The sequence below is a fragment of the Indicator indicator genome, chromosome 5 (genome assembly GCF_027791375.1).
Source record: "Indicator indicator isolate 239-I01 chromosome 5, UM_Iind_1.1, whole genome shotgun sequence".
NCBI lineage: Eukaryota > Metazoa > Chordata > Aves > Piciformes > Indicatoridae > Indicator > Indicator indicator.
Window position 1 is genome coordinate 36,704,682 of NC_072014.1, and position 16,868 is coordinate 36,721,549.

A 16,868-nucleotide genomic window follows, 5' to 3' on the forward strand; every position below is an offset into this window, starting at 1 on the left:
AGTGATTTAAACCAATTAAAGTTTACTACAAGAGTTTTAATTTAAATCAACTATTTCACTAAATGCTGTTAAACAAGAATGAAGATGTAATATTTGAATCACAAAAGGGATATTTTATTATCACAGCTTCTTCATTTCCTGATATATTTTTAGTACATATTGCTGCTGTTTATCTTCCATTAGTAGGTACTTGTTAATGACACCTCCCAGTGTGTGGCTCTGTAACTCGGATTTGAATGTGTGCTTCTTCTGTAGTAGCATAAAAAGCAAGCTGTAGTTCTCAAGGACAGAATTGAAGAGTACACATTGTGAAATACAGAAGAGGGAATGTGATATTACTATCTAAGCACTGTGATATGTAAAATAAATGTTACTATGATCCATTTTATGTGGCAGATGTCAGTGCAGGGGAGCCTATGATTGTTATCCTGGAAGAAAAAGAGCTTACAAACTGTAGGTATTTGGCCTGCTGAGGGGTTACGTGTGAGTGCCTGAACGCTGCATTATGCTGACTTGGTTTGTGGATAGATGGAAACTGTTGGTCCCTGTAAGCAGGATATTCCAGTGTCTAAAATTGCTACACATTTGTGCTTAAAGGAGATAACACTATCTTGGGCAAGAGTGAGTTAGAATTACAATAGATGATTGTTGTTCCATGTATATATATGTGTATTTGCAGATAAAAACTGAAAACTGTCTCCACTTGTGTAGTTGACAGATTCACAGATTTCATCAGGTTGAAAGGGACCCTCAAAAGATGATCTTGTCCAGCCCCCCCTGCAGTAAACAGGGACATCTCCAACTAAGTCAGGCTGCCCAGGGCCATATCAAGTCTGATCTTGAATGTCTCCAGGGATGGGGCCTCCATGACATCCCTGGGCAATCTGTTCCAGGGTTCCACCACCCTCATTGTGAAAAGCTTCTTCTTAATGTCCAACCTAAATCTACCCTGCTCCAGTTTTAAACCATTGCCCCTCATCCTATCACTGCAAGTCCTTGTAAACATTCCTAGCCCAGCCTTCCTGTAGGTCCTCTTCAGATATTGAAATGCACCTCTAAGGTCTTCCCAGAGCCTTCTCTTCTTCAGACTGAACAACCCCAATTTGTGAGTCTATTCTGGTTGTTCTCCAATGTGGCTATAAAAATATATGCACTGTTATACAGTAAATAGTATGGTCTTAGAATTCTACAATAATTTTTTTTAAGAAATCAAATGCGTTTCACACTCCAGCTAACCATGTGTGTTAGCAGGAGACTTCGGTGCTGGGAGCCAGTAAAAGTGAATTTTCAACCTTTTCTACGTATGATTTCTCAACTTTGTGCTGGCTGTAATAGTGAACATGTCTAGTAAAGGTACCTAGATCAGTGGTGAGAATTCAACAAGGAAAAACTTCCAACTGTTTATATTCACAGTTCTAGTAACTATAGAATAATAATGGAAAGAATTGTCACTTCATTCCTGTACACTTTTTACCTTTTTTTTATTTGACTTGTTGTTTTGTTTTTTCAGTTAGGTAACCTAATTTATTACTTTTCAGAAAAAAAAAACAACCATCTTCTGTGTTTCTTCTATGACAGAGTGATGTATTCTTCCCACTGAAGAAAGCAGGGACTGCAGCTGATCCAAAGGCTATGTGTGACTTCTGCTTTCTCAAACCAGTGCTAGCATACTCACTGTGTGGCTTCCTGAGTTTAGGACAATGGTCATTAAAATGGGACAACTCCCATTTTCTGCTGTTCAGAAAGTGATTTCTCAGTGCAATGAAACCGAATTAGCATTTCTTAACCTTCGTTCTGTTTTTGCAGTTAAGATATGGGTAAAGCCCTTTGTTTCCTGCTGCTTCTAGAAAACGGTATTTTAGGGCTGTGATGTCTGTTTTCCTTTCAACTATTCCGGTAAAAGGGTTTTTCCAAGATGACTTTTAAAATTATCAGTAATGGCAGCCATTGTCCTGTGTAGAGAAACTTCCTTCAGTGTTTTCAAATGTTTATATAGGTTTTAGGGAACAAGTGTCCCCATTTCACCAGTGGTATTTCTATCAGATTTCAAGAAACACTTGCTATAAATGCTAATGGAAGTATGATGCAGTTTGACAAGGCTTCCCTAATCTCACTTTTTGATTCTTCTATAATGCTGTAACTTTGTTAGCTCTCCCATCACAGTAAACATTGAGAGCAAAGTCCTGAATTACTAATGAAAACAGAAAAACATAACTTGAAAACTCATGTTCTTTCAACCTTTGCTTGCAATATAATTAAAAAGGGCACCAAGTAATTGTAAAAAAAAAAAAAAAAAAACCAAAAACAAACAGGCATATGTTTTGTAGTATGTTTGCACTGGGGAAAGAGCAAATTGCAGTTGAGAAAGAAGACATCTTGCCTCATGGTTTTATGAAAATGGTGCTGGTTTTGCTGCAGTCAGTGCTTTCAGATTCCAAGTTTTGATTTAATTGAGAAGAATGCCACTGCCAGAATATAAACCAGTTGTTCTAGTTTTGCTTAAAAAAGCCACCTTGCAAAGTGATAACAGTAACAAAGGTGGGAATTCACAACATCCAGTCTTCCCACTTTAGTCAAACCTCAATTAGCTCCATTTATATGCTAATATTAAGCACAGGAAACTTCCTTTTCCTTTACGTGTACATAATAAGAAAATAATGTGGAGAAAAAAGATAGGTTATATTAATGTTGTATAATAAATGATGACATCTGAAAACAAAAAATAATACAATCTTTCCTGTGCATCTTAACTAGCCTATTCTTGGAATGAGGAGCAATTTTTACTCCTGTGTGTCTGTGTAGTGCAGTGCAGCTGTTGCTGGGCTTTTATTCTCAAATTGTTAGCATTTTGTTTGCATTTAAGAATACTTTGGTGTTGTGCTTTGTAATCACCAGTTCTAAGAACCAGTCTGGAATTAAACCACAGTAGAATGCTTTTCTGTTGGGCTTTGTTAGTGAAGTGGCAGTGAGTACTAAGAGTTGCAAGGACTTCTGTTATTGCAGTTAAAAGGTAGATCCTGAGCTTTCCATGTTTATATGCATGTATGGTTGTGTCAAGGAAGAGAATATTTAGTCTGAATATTTTTGATAATTCAAAATATTTTTTTAGTTTGACAGAGAAGTTGGTATGTATAACTTAAGTTCATGCCAAATGATATCTTTGCTGTTGAGTTTTAGCTTTGTTTTCCACTTAGTTTTAGTATTTGTGTATTTAAGGTGCCTGTTTACTCTGTGCTTTGGATGCTAGAGCCCAAACCAGTCCGTGTGCCTTTAATTAGGGAGAAAAATACTGAGGTATGTAAGGAACATGGTTATTTCAAAGAGTAGATGCTTCCTTTGGTTTTAGTTTCAAAGTTTTAAAGCGTCAGTCTTGGTATTTACATATCTGCAGCAAATAGTATGATTTTTCAGACCTCACAGTGACTTGTCTTAGTCATGTTTGCCTTGGTTTATGTCTATGTAAACATAAAAATACAAATTATTCCTTGAACTTACTTCTAATAAAAGGGGGTTTTGTATGTAAATTTTAGACCTGTAGAGCAAGCCCTTATACAGCTAATGCAAATTCAGTTTTGAGTGAAGCAAAGATGAGGATGGATACTATAGTAAATGATCAATCAGAATCACGTTTGCCACAACAGATGTGCCTTTTGGTTACTAGTTGGCGTATGCTGATCATCAAGTCGGACCTGTTAATAAGTTGTAAAGTGAATGGTAGAAATGTGCGCTAGGCAGCTATGCAGTACTGAGGTAACGAAACCTCACAGCTATCAAAACTATGTGCTCTTGTTTCCACCTGAATACTTAACTTTATTTAATCCATTTTGGTTGTGATGAACAAAATTCTTGCTCTTCTTAATAGAAGTTTGATTTAGTTTAGAGTTCATACCATTGAACTGGTACCATTTTCAGTTCTGCTTTATCTGATCTTGTGCTGAGGTGTTGCTGTAAGAACTAGTCCCACAGCAGTACCCTTGTTTTGCAGTGGCTTGCATGCTCGCTCAGCTGAGCAGAATGAGACACTGAAATGTTTATTGCACCATTTAACATTGAAGATTAACTTCAGCAGGTCTTTAGTCAAAGAGAGTAAGAGAACACAAATGCAATTTGTTGAAGTGTGTTTACCATTATTGTGTGATGTGATTTGTGTGGTATGAAGCTTTGAGATGGCTCCAGACAGTATGAAGTGATTTTGCTTATGAACATGGCTAATGTTGAATATTTTTGCTTTGGGAATAATACTTAGCATATGCCGACGCTGAAGGTATCGGAGTCTGTTTTTAAAGCTGTTAATCTGTTTCTACTTGCACTTGTGCTGTCTTTTGTGTTACAATTTCTTGTGGAAACTTACTTGTTTACATTTGGTTTTGCATTTCTAGTAAAGTTGTAGAGGATTTTCCAAGTAGTGACTATTTTCATGTATTAAGGATAGAGAAGAGACCAAAAAAGCCCCCTTCTCAGTCCTTGGTTTACATACTTGAGTCCAGTTAGAGCTGATGAAGTCTTGAGGAAAAGTAAACAGCTGGTAAAGAAGTGTTGAAGCCACAGATCAGCAGAGAGCATTAGGCTGAATCTACTACTCACTGTTTCCTCCCAGTCTACTCTTTTGGAAGTGTTGTTGGGGAAACAAATAGGCAATTTTCCAATGCAGTTGGATCCCAAGGGATCTGGGTAGCTTTTCTATGGAGAAGCGTTTTCTTCTGCTTGGACAGTATTCAGGGCTGAGGAAACTGTGACTGCAGTGTTCTCTGGCTACCAGTGTGGTGGCTGGTTATCATCCCTTACAAATGGCAAGCTGGAAAATGAAGATCTGTTTTCATTATTCTCAACTTTATTGGTCCTTTTACGTTTGTCCCAAGGTTCAGGTTTTGGTGGGCTATTCAGTGCTTTCAGGGCTGATAGCAAACCCCAAACGTAGCAGTGCCTCAAGAATAGATGTAATCAGTAGTAGAATGTATGTGCAAAATTATAACAGGTAGCAAGTACATAAGCTACCTGGATTATGGGGGCTTCATGCTGCTCCATGACTTCCAGCTCAGGGGGCTGATCCGCTCAAAAAAATGGTCTTACTATTAAAGATTGAGGCAAAGAAGGCATTAAGTACCTCAGCCTTTTCCTCATCCTTGGTCACTATGTTTAATACAGGAAATACCATGTTTCCAAGTTAGAGGAAGAAATGGGATTTTTGTTTCCTGCTTTCTGAAGGACAGTTTAGGGTTTCTAATCTGCCAGCAGGATGGTCGGGAGCAGCAAAATGCATACTGTAAGCTTTTCCTCTATCAAATGCTTTGTTTCCTATTTTTAAATGGTAGTAGATACTCTGTCACATCTCCTTCCATCACTTCTCTTGATTCTGGTCTAATAGGTGGGGAATTTTTTTTTATGTTGTCAAAGCATGCCAATAGGATATAGAAGGCAAAGAGTAATGTTTGATTTCTCCTTGGGAGAACAAATGTGATTCCTTTCCTGTTTAGGTTGATGATGTTGCCACAGGCTGTTAGGAGGAATGATTTGCTGCTGGCTGTCCTTTGACAAGGGGGAAAAAAATACCTGATGTTTTCCTGGCAGGCCCAGGAGTGTAGTTTGACAGCATTGGCCATAACAAAAAAACAAACCCAAAACACAACAAAATAAAAACTCCACAACCTCCTCCCACAAAAAACTGAAACCAAAACAAACAAAAAAACACCCCACAAAAAGGAGGCAATTGTTGTAGTGTAATGCCAATACCTTTACGTCTTGTAATTTAAAATTAAACGTAAGAAACTGTGGCTGCTGCTGATGTAATTACTTGCCTATATTTAAATTGTAACTTAGCTTACCTAACTGTAAAAGAAGGTTTAGCTCATATAGATAGCTGAAGTTTTGTGTAAATTTTGGTATGTTTTCTTGACTGTGCAACTGTGAGATAGGCCACCTTTATGCTCCTATCCATGTTATGTTCTAGAAGAAAAGTGTTCTGTTTCAAACAAAAGCTCCAAATAAACCAATAAGAAAAATACCCCTGATACCCCATTTAACCCCCATTGATATGTGGGCATTTATGCTTACTTCCTCAGTTGAAGTTTTCCATCAGTGTAGCTGAATAGAGCATCAACTTTGTATAGCGAGTACGTGTTCAATGCTGCAGCGGATCACGCAATCACAGAATGGTGGCGTTTGGAAGGGATCTCTGGAGATCATCACGAGGATAATTAGAGGGCTGGAGCACCTCTCCTGTGAGGACAGACTGAGAGGGTTGGGACTATGCAGTCTGGAAAAGGCTCCAAGGAGACCTTATTGTGGTCTTCCAGTATCTGAAGGGGGCCTACAAGAAAGCTGGGGAGGGACTTTTAGGGTGTCAGGTAATGACAGGACTAGGGGAATGGAACAAAACTAGAAATGGGTAGATTCAGATTCGATGTTAGGAAGAAATTCTTCCCCGTGAGGGTGGTGAGGCACTGGAACAGTTTGCCCAGGGAGGTGGTGGAAGCCTCATCTCTGAAGGTGTTTAAGGCCAGGCTGGATGTGGCTGTGAGCAACCTGCTGTAGTGTGAGGTGTCCCTGCCCATGGCAGGGGGGTTGGAACTGGCTGATCCTTGAGGTCCCTTCCAACCCCTAACGATTCTATGATCTAGACCAACCCTTCTGCTAAATCAGTCACCTAGATCAAGTAGCCAAGGCCAGTGGCATCCTGGCTTCTATTAGAAACACTGCGGCCACAAGAAGCAGGAAGGTGATCATCTCCCTGTACTCTATGGAGTCACTAGAGACTGGTGAGGCCATATCTCTAGTATTGTGTGCAGTTCTGGGCCCTTCTATAGGAAGGACATCGAGGTGTTGGATTGCGTCCAGAGAAGGGCAGGGGCTTGTGGGGGCCTGGAGCACATGGTCTACAAGGAGCATCTGAGGGAGCTGGGGTTGTTCAGTCCAGAGAAGAGGAGGCTGAGGGGAGACCTCATTGCTACAACTACCTGAAGGGAGGTTGGAACAAGGAGGTAATCAGCCTTTTCTTGATGACAAGTGACAAGACTAGAGGAAATGGTTCCAGGCTGTGCCAGGGGAGGTTGAGGCTGGATATTAGGAAATATTTCTTCATGGAAAAGGTTCTTAAACATTGGAATGGCCTGCCCAGGGCTGTCGTGGAGCCACCATCCCTGGGAGTATTCAAGCTGCATGTGGGACTTGGCATTTGGGGATGTGGTTTAGTGTTAATCCTTCATTGCTGGGTTGAAGGTTGGACTGAATGATTTTGAAGATCTCTTCCAACCAGATGTATTCTGTGTCTGGGCAGGTGATACTTTTAAAAGATCAAGCTGACAAAAAAGTTACTATGAAATCCCAACAATACCAGATTTCTACTGCTACAGCAAGTAACATCCTGAAATGCTTGTGTTATGCTGTTTCCTATTTCCTGTACAGTGTGTTTAGGAAAAATTTCATCTGCCCAGGGAAAAAGTAATATGGAGGAAAGCAACCCAAACCAGTGTTCAAAAATTGAGTTTTACATTTTCAGTGAAGTCTGTATGGACTTTGTACTGACAGAGATGGTTCTGAATTCCCAATAATGTGAGGAGAATTTGAAATATTTCTGCTAGAGCATCAGTAAGGCTATAAAACTGTCTCTGTATAAACTGAATTTTAAATTCCCATTGATTTCTGGGAGGACAGAATTATTTTTGTTTTGAGGTTAAAGATTCCTTTGATTTAGTGTGTACATGAAAGAGGAACACATTGTACTGCATGGTTCACAATTCAGTGAGGGTAAGGTGTATTTAAACAGCTGGTTGCAAACAAAAAGTGTGATTACATAAGATTTGTCTTAAACTATTCTGGTGTTAATCACTACAGTATCTGGCTGTGGGAAACAGGCTTTTTATATGCTGGAAATGCTTTGCAGATGGGATTTTTTGAGAAATTTTACTGTTCTGTTTGATGTCTTTCCTTTGACCTTGTAAAAGTTGTGATGAAAAGATGACTCAGCTGATAGTTAATTATTTTTTGTTTGCAGGTTACAAAACAGCAATGTCACAGAACTGACCGCATTCATCACAGTAAGTAAGCCATGGCAGTAAGCATTCTGATAATTTTCTAAGAAGCATGAATCATATTGGGAAAAGGCAAATATTGAGAGTACTAAATTCTGCATCCAGGTCCTGATTTCAGCAAGATGCTAAGCATAGCTTAACTAAGATTTTTAGATTCTTGGTCCATGTGGGTGATTACATTTGTGACTTTAGACTTAACTTTTGAACAGGTCTTCAAAAATTAATGTCCACAATTAACACTGTTGTAATTCTTTCTGGATTTCATTACATGTTGGCTTGAAAATAAATATGATAGATTGTAATTTTAGTGTGTTGCATATTTTCAGTATACCTTTTGTAGTTTCTGAGTCTGATATTGTACAGTTTAGGGAATATTTAGAACTAATTAAGAGATTGTGATTAGAGTTTTGATTCTAAAGTACTTGTAAAAGTATTTTGACTAGTCAGAATGTGAGATACTTTGCTATGTGATGAGTATGAATTGGTTTATTTACAGTAGTCTAGCAAACTGTCTATCTATGGAATGAAGACAATTAGGAAATGAAGAATTTTGCATTTACATCAATTTGTTTGGTGGGGTTTTTTTTTTTTGATGACTAAAGAAAAAACATGTTAGTCTCTTACTCCAGGATTTTGCTTTAGACAAAGTTAACAGTGGAAACTAAAACAGATGAAGAGATTTAAACAAAGTCTGACTGGAGTTGTTTAACTGACAGACGCAACTTCTGCCAGATACAAGAAGGAAGAAAAATATGAAAACAATTTAAATTTACTTTTCAGGTTTATTACTTTGGTGCTCCTCCCATAACAATCAATTCTTCCTACGCTTGTGATAATATACCCTGAAAATGCAAATACCATAGTTAACTTTGTAAAGACGTATTTTAAGTTTATGTCCAATAATGGATATATTGATTAACCAATGGCCTTGTTTATATCCCTGCGCAATGCAGTGCAGCCTTACCTTTTAGTAGTGATTTTTATGCCATCATCCCGGAGGTAACTTTACAATGAGTAAAGATAAAATTTGTACTGACAATAGGAGAATAGATCTTTTTTTTTTTTTTTTTGCATGCTGATGAAAGCAATTTTTAAGTTTAAATTTGAAAGGCCTGGATTTTGGAAGCACTTCCAAGTGTACAGTTGCACACTTTCTGTGCAGCGTGGAAAGAAAAAGCAATTAAAAGCACTTCATGTGACTTAATACAGTATTTAGTGAAATAAGAGCACCAATACCTGCTGAATTCAGTGAACGAATAGTTTTGTATGGAGAGAGCAGATCTATTAAAAAGGAGGAATCAAGTGAATTAAAAGTCAAAAAAGAACAGCTTTTTAGTGAACACAGTGATATGAGAGCAGGTAAAGGCAGGAGGTAGGATTGCCTGCTATTTTGAAGTGAGGAGCAGCAATCTGAACTGTTTTGGTTTTGTTTGGGTGTTTTAGGAAAAAGCAGAACTGGGCAAGTGGTTAAGGAATTTGCAGTAAAAGACAAAAATAGGAAGATTGCATCTAGGCTTTAGAACTTATTGCAGGGAGCAGACATTGTTAAACTTTCTGTAATACAGTAGTATACTGCCAGTTTCTGTAAGGTTTTAATTAAAAACCTTTCTCTTCCTAAAAGCTGAACCCTGATGTTTTTGTTAAGTAACTTTTTTTTCTGGAATGTACTGAAACCGAAAGACTGCTGCCTTCCCAGCTTGTCTCAAGAGAGATGTTGAAACTTCATAATGAAGCTTCCAGTTTTGCAGTGGCTAGGGGGGTTGTAGTACCCGATTTATTTTAAACATTACCTGTTTCTTGGGCTTTAAAAAGCCAAACCTGTTAACTTTCTGACTTGTGAAATCTTGTTTAAAAGAAACAATCCTATTCCTTGGGAAAGAGATGGAATCCCATTGAGAGAATACAGTTACACAGAAATGAGGAAATACTCATTGCTTGAGTTGAAAACGTCTCTGAACGCTCAAGTGTTAAGAGTCCTTCTTCCATAGTGTTTTGGGAGGTGTTACAGACAAGCGAGTCTAGATCCTACTTTGAGGGGCAGTTTGATGTAGACCCACAACCAATGAATGAGATCTGCCAGCTGGCTGCAGCTGACTTCTGTTACAGTGTGAAACAATCGGGATGAAATCTGAACAAAAAAAGTGCCTTATTCAGTAGAATGAGAAGAATGCTCCATAAATGAATGTCCGAGTTCACGTGCATAAGTTTCCTCCCTTTAAATATGCAATTGGAGAAGAACAAGAGGAATTTATAGCAAGAATTGTGCTTTTTGATCAGTTGTCCTGTAGACCTTTAAAAATGCAAGGAAAGTAATAGATGATGTTTCCCTTAACAAGCTTACTTTTGAGGCTGATTGTTGAAGGTCCATTCCAAACGGAACCGTTCTGTGAGTCTATAAAAACGTGCTGTACGTTGCTTGTAGTAATAGTGTTTGAAAAGGTGCAGTTTTTTTTCTTGGCAGTAAAGGTGGATGTACCCTTTGGCAAGCTTAGAAAAAAACGTAAAGGTCCCCAAAATGATCCACCTCCCAAAGAACATGAGAATTTACTTCATACATGTGTGACACCTGCAGATTTAATGGTATCTTTACATCAGAACCACAGCAACAATTATCATTAACTAAGAACGTAAAAATAATGCAATGTTAACGGTTTTATGTGCTTACAGTAATTATAGAGTGTAAATAACAGGCAGGAGGCAATTATGCTGTTTTTCTACTTATTTTTGCATGGCTATTTTTTGAAAAAGATGTTAAAAACCGGTTTGTTGCTGTGTGTTGCTCACTGGACTGCAGATGGGGGTCATCGTGTCTGTATGTGTATACAGACACATGATTGTATTTGTATGTTTAGATTTATTTACCAAGAAATTAACATGCTAAATAAAGCAATTGCAGAAGTAAAATGACAAAATTACTGAAAGTGTCAAGGAAAGAATTAATAAACTGCATATTTCCCTGTAGAATACCGAGTGGGTTTTGTAGTTTTATTGCATTTTTCTTTTAAACTAACAGACTCATTTGCTGTGGTCTATTTTATAATAGGAGGGCAGTTTTATAAAAAGAAAGCCAAAGATCTGTCCACTACTGACACAACTTCCGTAAGAGTTGCGTTCAATAGTTTTAATTCTGCTGAGGCAAACCAGATTTAATAATGGTTATTATTTGCTGAAAGGGTTAAAGAGCAGATTTTGATTGTGTATTGTCAATCCATGATTAGCATCTATTAGGAGGAATAAGTGGTTTATTAAGCTTTACTGTACAGATGGCAATTGGAGGAGCTCAGATGTAAATTGAATTTCAGTAGTATTGTATTGTTAAGACCAACTGGTTTTATCTTTGCAATAGCAGTGATCTGTTTGCACAAAGTAGTGTTTTTGTTGTTTACAGTTACTTCAAAAGTTTAGAAGTTCAGGAATCTTTGAGTACATAGGATTAGGAAAGAGTTTTTGCTTTATTTGCTTCGACTTTTAAATACAAAGTTATGTCCATTTATGGCACATGGGAAATATTTCAATTTTTTGTATTTAAATTGCAGTCTTAATGGGCAGTAGCTTTAATTTAGATGTTTAGGTTAAGATATTTCTGGTCAGTTGTCTCCTTAGCTCTGCTGCATTGTAGTACATCCTCTCTGATACGTGTTCCTTTGCTTTTCTGTTAGGCCTGGTTTTGCCCAGATTTGGAAAAATTTTCTTGAATTTGAATGCACCATGGTGGTATTTTTTTCAGGTTTTAACTGTCAGGTGCACAAAAATAGTGAGGTTCTGGTCTGTATTTAACTTGAGAGAAAAATGTTTCAAACAGATGCTCCTTTGTACTCTAGTTTGCCAACCCCCACATGAACACTACTAAAAACCCAGAATAATTAGCTGGTGGTAATAAGAAGATGAGTAAAGGCAGTTGAGTTGCAAGTCAGATAAGAAATGTCTGAAATGTGTATTGGTAGCAGGTGGGAAGTTGAGCAAGTAGTTTGAAGTATTTGTCTTTGGTTATTTTTAATTTTTGTTTGGTTTTGTTGAGTGATGTGATGTGGCAGTGTCAGGTGAATACCTGTAAGTCATAAAATAGACATGCTGCATATGTATCTGATCCTACCCTTTCTGAGGCAAGTACAAAGATAATGCCTGTAAAGACATTGTCAATGAGGAGAAAGAATGGGAGGTAGAGTTGAGACTGGAAAATATGTACTTGACAGGTGCTTATGAAGTACATTTTCATAAAGTTGATTGCAAAATTTTTCTAGCATTAAGATATTTTATTCCTACATATTTAACATCTTGAGGGTTTGTAGGGCAGTAGTTGGACATCTAGCTATGCAGTTGTGTGTGGTTACATAAGCATTTGTCATATAATTGTTTTTCCTCTGGTCCTGTTCCTCTGTAAAATCAAACTGCGAGTTTGCACGTTTTAAAACGACTCCAGAATACCAAGATCTACCTGAATTTCAAGGCTCCAAAAGTTGCTATCAAGGAATACAGTTAAATAAGTCTGATCATTGACTGTATATTCTTGAACATAGAATCACAGAAAACATCTGATTGAAAGAGACCCCAAAGACCATCCAGTCCAGCCTTTGACTCGGCACTGAAGGGTCAACACTAAACCACGTCCCTAAGCACCAGGACCACACACTGCTTAAACATCTCCAGGGACAGTGATTCCACCACAACTCTGGGCAGACCATTGCAATGTTTGAGAACACTCTCTGTGAAGTATCTCCTAGCATCCAGCTGGAACCTCCCTTGGCACACCTTGAAATCATTTCCTCTAGTTCTGTTGCTCACCACCAAGGAGCAGAGGCTGGGCCCCTCTTTGTTCCAGCTGTCCTTCAGGTAGTTGTAGAGAGCGATAAGGTCTCCCCTCAGCCTCCTCATCCCCAGACTGAACAACCCCAGCTCCCTCAGATGCTCCTTGTAGGCCACACGCTCCAGGCCCTTCACCAATCTCCTTGTCCTTCTCTGGACATGCTCCAGAACATCAATGTCCTTCCTGTAGTGAGGGGCCCAGAGCTGAACACAGTACTAGAGGTGTGGGCTCACCAATGCTGAGTACAGGGGGTGGATCACCTCGCTGTTCCTGCTGGCCACAGAGTTTCTAATATGAGCCAGGATGTCACTGGCTTTCTTGGCCACCTGGGCACACTGCTGACTCACATGTAATTTACTGTCAACCAGAAACCCTAGGTCCTTCTCATGATAGAGTGTGTGTATACGTGTGTGTGTGTGTATATATATATATATTTTTTTTATTTCAACAAAACAAAAAAACTCCAAACAACCAAATTGTTTTAATGATCCACATATAATGTTTTAGCTGAGAATCCACTTCTTCACTTACTCATTCAGTAAGGCAAGATTCTCTTTCCTGCTGTGACCTGTCTCTAACCTGGAATTTGTTTTTTAAATCAGTTTGTATGTATGTCAAGAGATGTAGAGCTGAATGTAGTTTTGTTGATATCAGTGAAGCTCTGACTGTTTATTCTCCATGGTGATCTGTAATAAGGACCTTCCCAGATGTGTTTTGTTTATTTGGAGAAGAAAAAACACAGAGAATTGTGTGCATGTATGTTATATAAATACAGATTTCGAAATGATCACGTTTTCTGTTTATACATGTTTTGTCAACATTTGAAAGGTTTTCTTTCCAGATTTTTCAAAAGTGATTTATTTAAATCAAGCACAGCAATTAAAAGCATGTAGAATTTGGAGTTTTAATTCAGAGGAAGTAAAGGAAATGGTATGTTAGATCACAGCTTAAATGTATCAGTTGAATAAAGGATAAGCTTTGGAGCTTGTTAGAGGGGTTTTATGTATCATCTGTTTTAGGTGTATTGCAGAGGTGATACCAAGGTGAAAGCAGACTTGCAGAATGGTTGGAAATCATTGATATTCTGACTCCGAGGCTGTAAATGGCTCTGTGGCAGATGGAGTCTTTGTCAAGGAAGAAAAATGGCAGCTCTGGAACATCATAGATGGCTTTGCTTAGCAGCTTAGCACATAGGCTGTGACCTTCCAGTGTTCAGGAGTTCCCCCTGTGCTTTAATGAATTGTCCTCCGCTTGTATTCCCTAAAAGTTGATAAATGGTAGTCATCACAATTCCTTACAATTTGGGGTATTTCATTGTGGAAAAAACAGAAGCATTGCCAGACTTTTAAAAAAAGTAAGCCTTCAGGGATGTATGCAGTTTCTACATGAAGTGCCAGAAATGGCTTTAACTAAGCATTATGTGGTACTGAAAATAAAGGGGGGTGTGTGTTTGTGCGCATAGATACGAGTCCTAGTATAGCAGAAGATTAAAACTGTCTGCGAACTGTTAATTTTCTGGAATAAACCACAACAAAATCCCCAGTAGACTGAAGAGTATTAATTTTTAGATTACGATGATACTGTGGACATCTATGCCTGTGATTCATTTCAGCAAAACACAATTTTAGACTATAGTGAAGGAAGTTATTTTGAGTTGGTTCAGAGAGGATAATTATGGTTGATAAATCCAGTCTCATTTCTGAGACTGTTACACTTCATTGATAAAAACGCAGATATCTCTTAAAAGCACCTGGCAGCATCTAATTCTATGTACTATTGATGTGGTTTCATCTGTGTTCTTCCATGAGGTTGAGTATCTATTTATAGAATGAGGGCTCGCTTTTATCTATAGAGCAACTTGTTTCTATATTCTCATTCCTATTAAGGAAATTTCCACCAAGTTGTCTAAGTTGTGAAGTTTGATGACCTGTACTAAAGATATATACATGATTGCCTTATGTCAGGTTATGGATTGGAATCACATATTTCAGATGTTGAGTAGATTTTGATGTTTCAGAATCTCATTTCATCATTTAACTTAAGACTGTATCCTTTAACAGTTCTCTATAATCTTAGGTCCCATACACACTCATTTGATGCTAATAAAACCATTGCTGTCAGCTGTAGTGTATGGCTTCAGGAGCCTATCACATCTTGAAGATGCTGCTGGATTGGACAGTTGACCTATATCACAGGGTAATAAGTCACTGTTAAAAGTGTGAGTATTTCACAACTATCACCTGCCAACCATACTCTTCAGCCTACTTGCCAATTGTTAGAATTATAGAAGGCAATCACTGTTTATCACAGAAGAAAATGACCCAGCACTTCAAGGGTCAAGGTTGTTGCATTGAAGGCTCTTTCTTTCAAACCCTAGAGGTTGTATCATCTTTGCTTTTAAAGGTGAACCCACTATAATTAACTGTGCCTCTGTCTATCCACTCTCAGTCATTTTGAGATGTAACATGGATGGCTTTTTTGCAGAAGGACAAATGCTTTGTAATTGAAACAGAAGCCTTTTTGATAGCATGTGATTGAAAATAGTCTTTATATGTCTTTTTATTAGGACATCTTAATGCGTGAATGAGAGCAAGACAGCTTCATGTGACATATGCTTGGATGTTTATATCATGTAACCATGTATCCTGTAAACTGAGAGAAACAGAAGGAAAAATAAGGCCATGTGTTGGATGCTTTCAGTTTTTAAAGCTCTCAGTGATGTAAGAGCTAGTTAACTTAAAAAGGAGAATTGGAGCACATATTAAGAGAGCTCATGGAAATTTTTACGCTTTGAATTACCAAGTTCATTACATCCAGTATCTTGATGTTGATCTTCCTGGGTTGTATGATACGATATGACTGGCTCCAGGAATGCGTAAGTCTATTTTCAGACATTTCAATATTCTTCTCTGTTTTTTGAGTGGTCTCTTGTGTGCCTTCTGTTTCTTTGATGTTTTGATGGCCATTTAAACTATAGAATGACTGGATGTCTTCCTTATGTCCTCAAGATAAAATGTAAAAAATAAATTAAAAATTACTTTCATTTATTCCAAAGGAGTTCTGTATGCAGTTTTGGCTTATGAAAAGCAACTAGTTAATTGGCAGTTTGTCTTCATGAAATTGGGGTTTGAAGTGTTAGTTCAAAAAGAAAGGAGGCAGAAGAAGCAACACCCCATTTCCCCAACAAAGCTTCCCCCCAAAAAAAGCTGACCCTACCAAACAAGCCAGCAAACATTTATTTTTCTCCTGTTTTATATTTGCTTTTTGTATGAGTGTGAAGCTTAATTCTGCCTTCACAGTGGCATTAGGGTAGCAATGTTTTTTTTTTTTTTTTTTTTAATTAAATGGCTCTGAAAAATGAGAACAGTGGAAAAAGTTAGTGGTCTGTATTATTAGTGTTAATACTTTTGGAATGAATTAAAACCATAGTTTTGATACTCTTAGAGCTGGGGGTGTAAATAGATTGCATTTTATCTATGAAGTGTAAGGCAACATATATCCCACAAAACCAAAATACGGTATTACTATAATGAAAGAAAAATTTCTTTTAAAATAGTGTTGTAATGTTTTAATTTTTAAAGCCAGTTTTTAGTAGAAGAAATAATTCTGTTTGGTATTCATCTCTCTTTCAGTAAAGTCTTTTGTGTAACCGAGGTGTATACTGCATGCCTACACATACTGTTATTGATCTGGATGGATTGTTTTTCTTGATTTCCTGGTGATTTTGCATGTTCATACAAAGCAATTACACCTATAGTCACATAATGGGTCTAAATTCTGTTCCTTCTTAATAATTAGAGAGAAAATATAAGAAGTGTTGTTCTTGGATTAATTTCTTCTATTAATCAGTATGCAACTTCAGCTGTGAAGGTATAGTTTGTTTCAAGTGACACCCATTTTATATTAGATATTCCTGCTGTTTTACCCAGAAACAAAACTCCTTTGTCTCCTTAGCTCCTTTTTTATTCCCCCCCTTCCTTTCAAGGCTGTGTTAACATGCTGACATAACCCATGCAAATAGAATCTACATTTAGCAG

At 37.7% G+C, this 16,868-nt stretch overlaps 1 protein-coding gene across 1 annotated transcript in view; it reads left to right on the forward strand.

Annotated features, from left to right (window-relative positions):
• The first annotated feature begins 8,000 nt into the window (after positions 1-8,000).
• The window catches only part of BAZ2B (bromodomain adjacent to zinc finger domain 2B), an 86,879-nt gene continuing 78,011 nt past the window's right edge, over positions 8,001-16,868 (forward strand). Inside the window, exon 1 of the mRNA XM_054381379.1 lies at positions 8,001-8,033. The gene's annotated coding sequence lies outside the window, so the exon portion shown is untranslated. The remainder of the gene's footprint in view (positions 8,034-16,868) is intronic.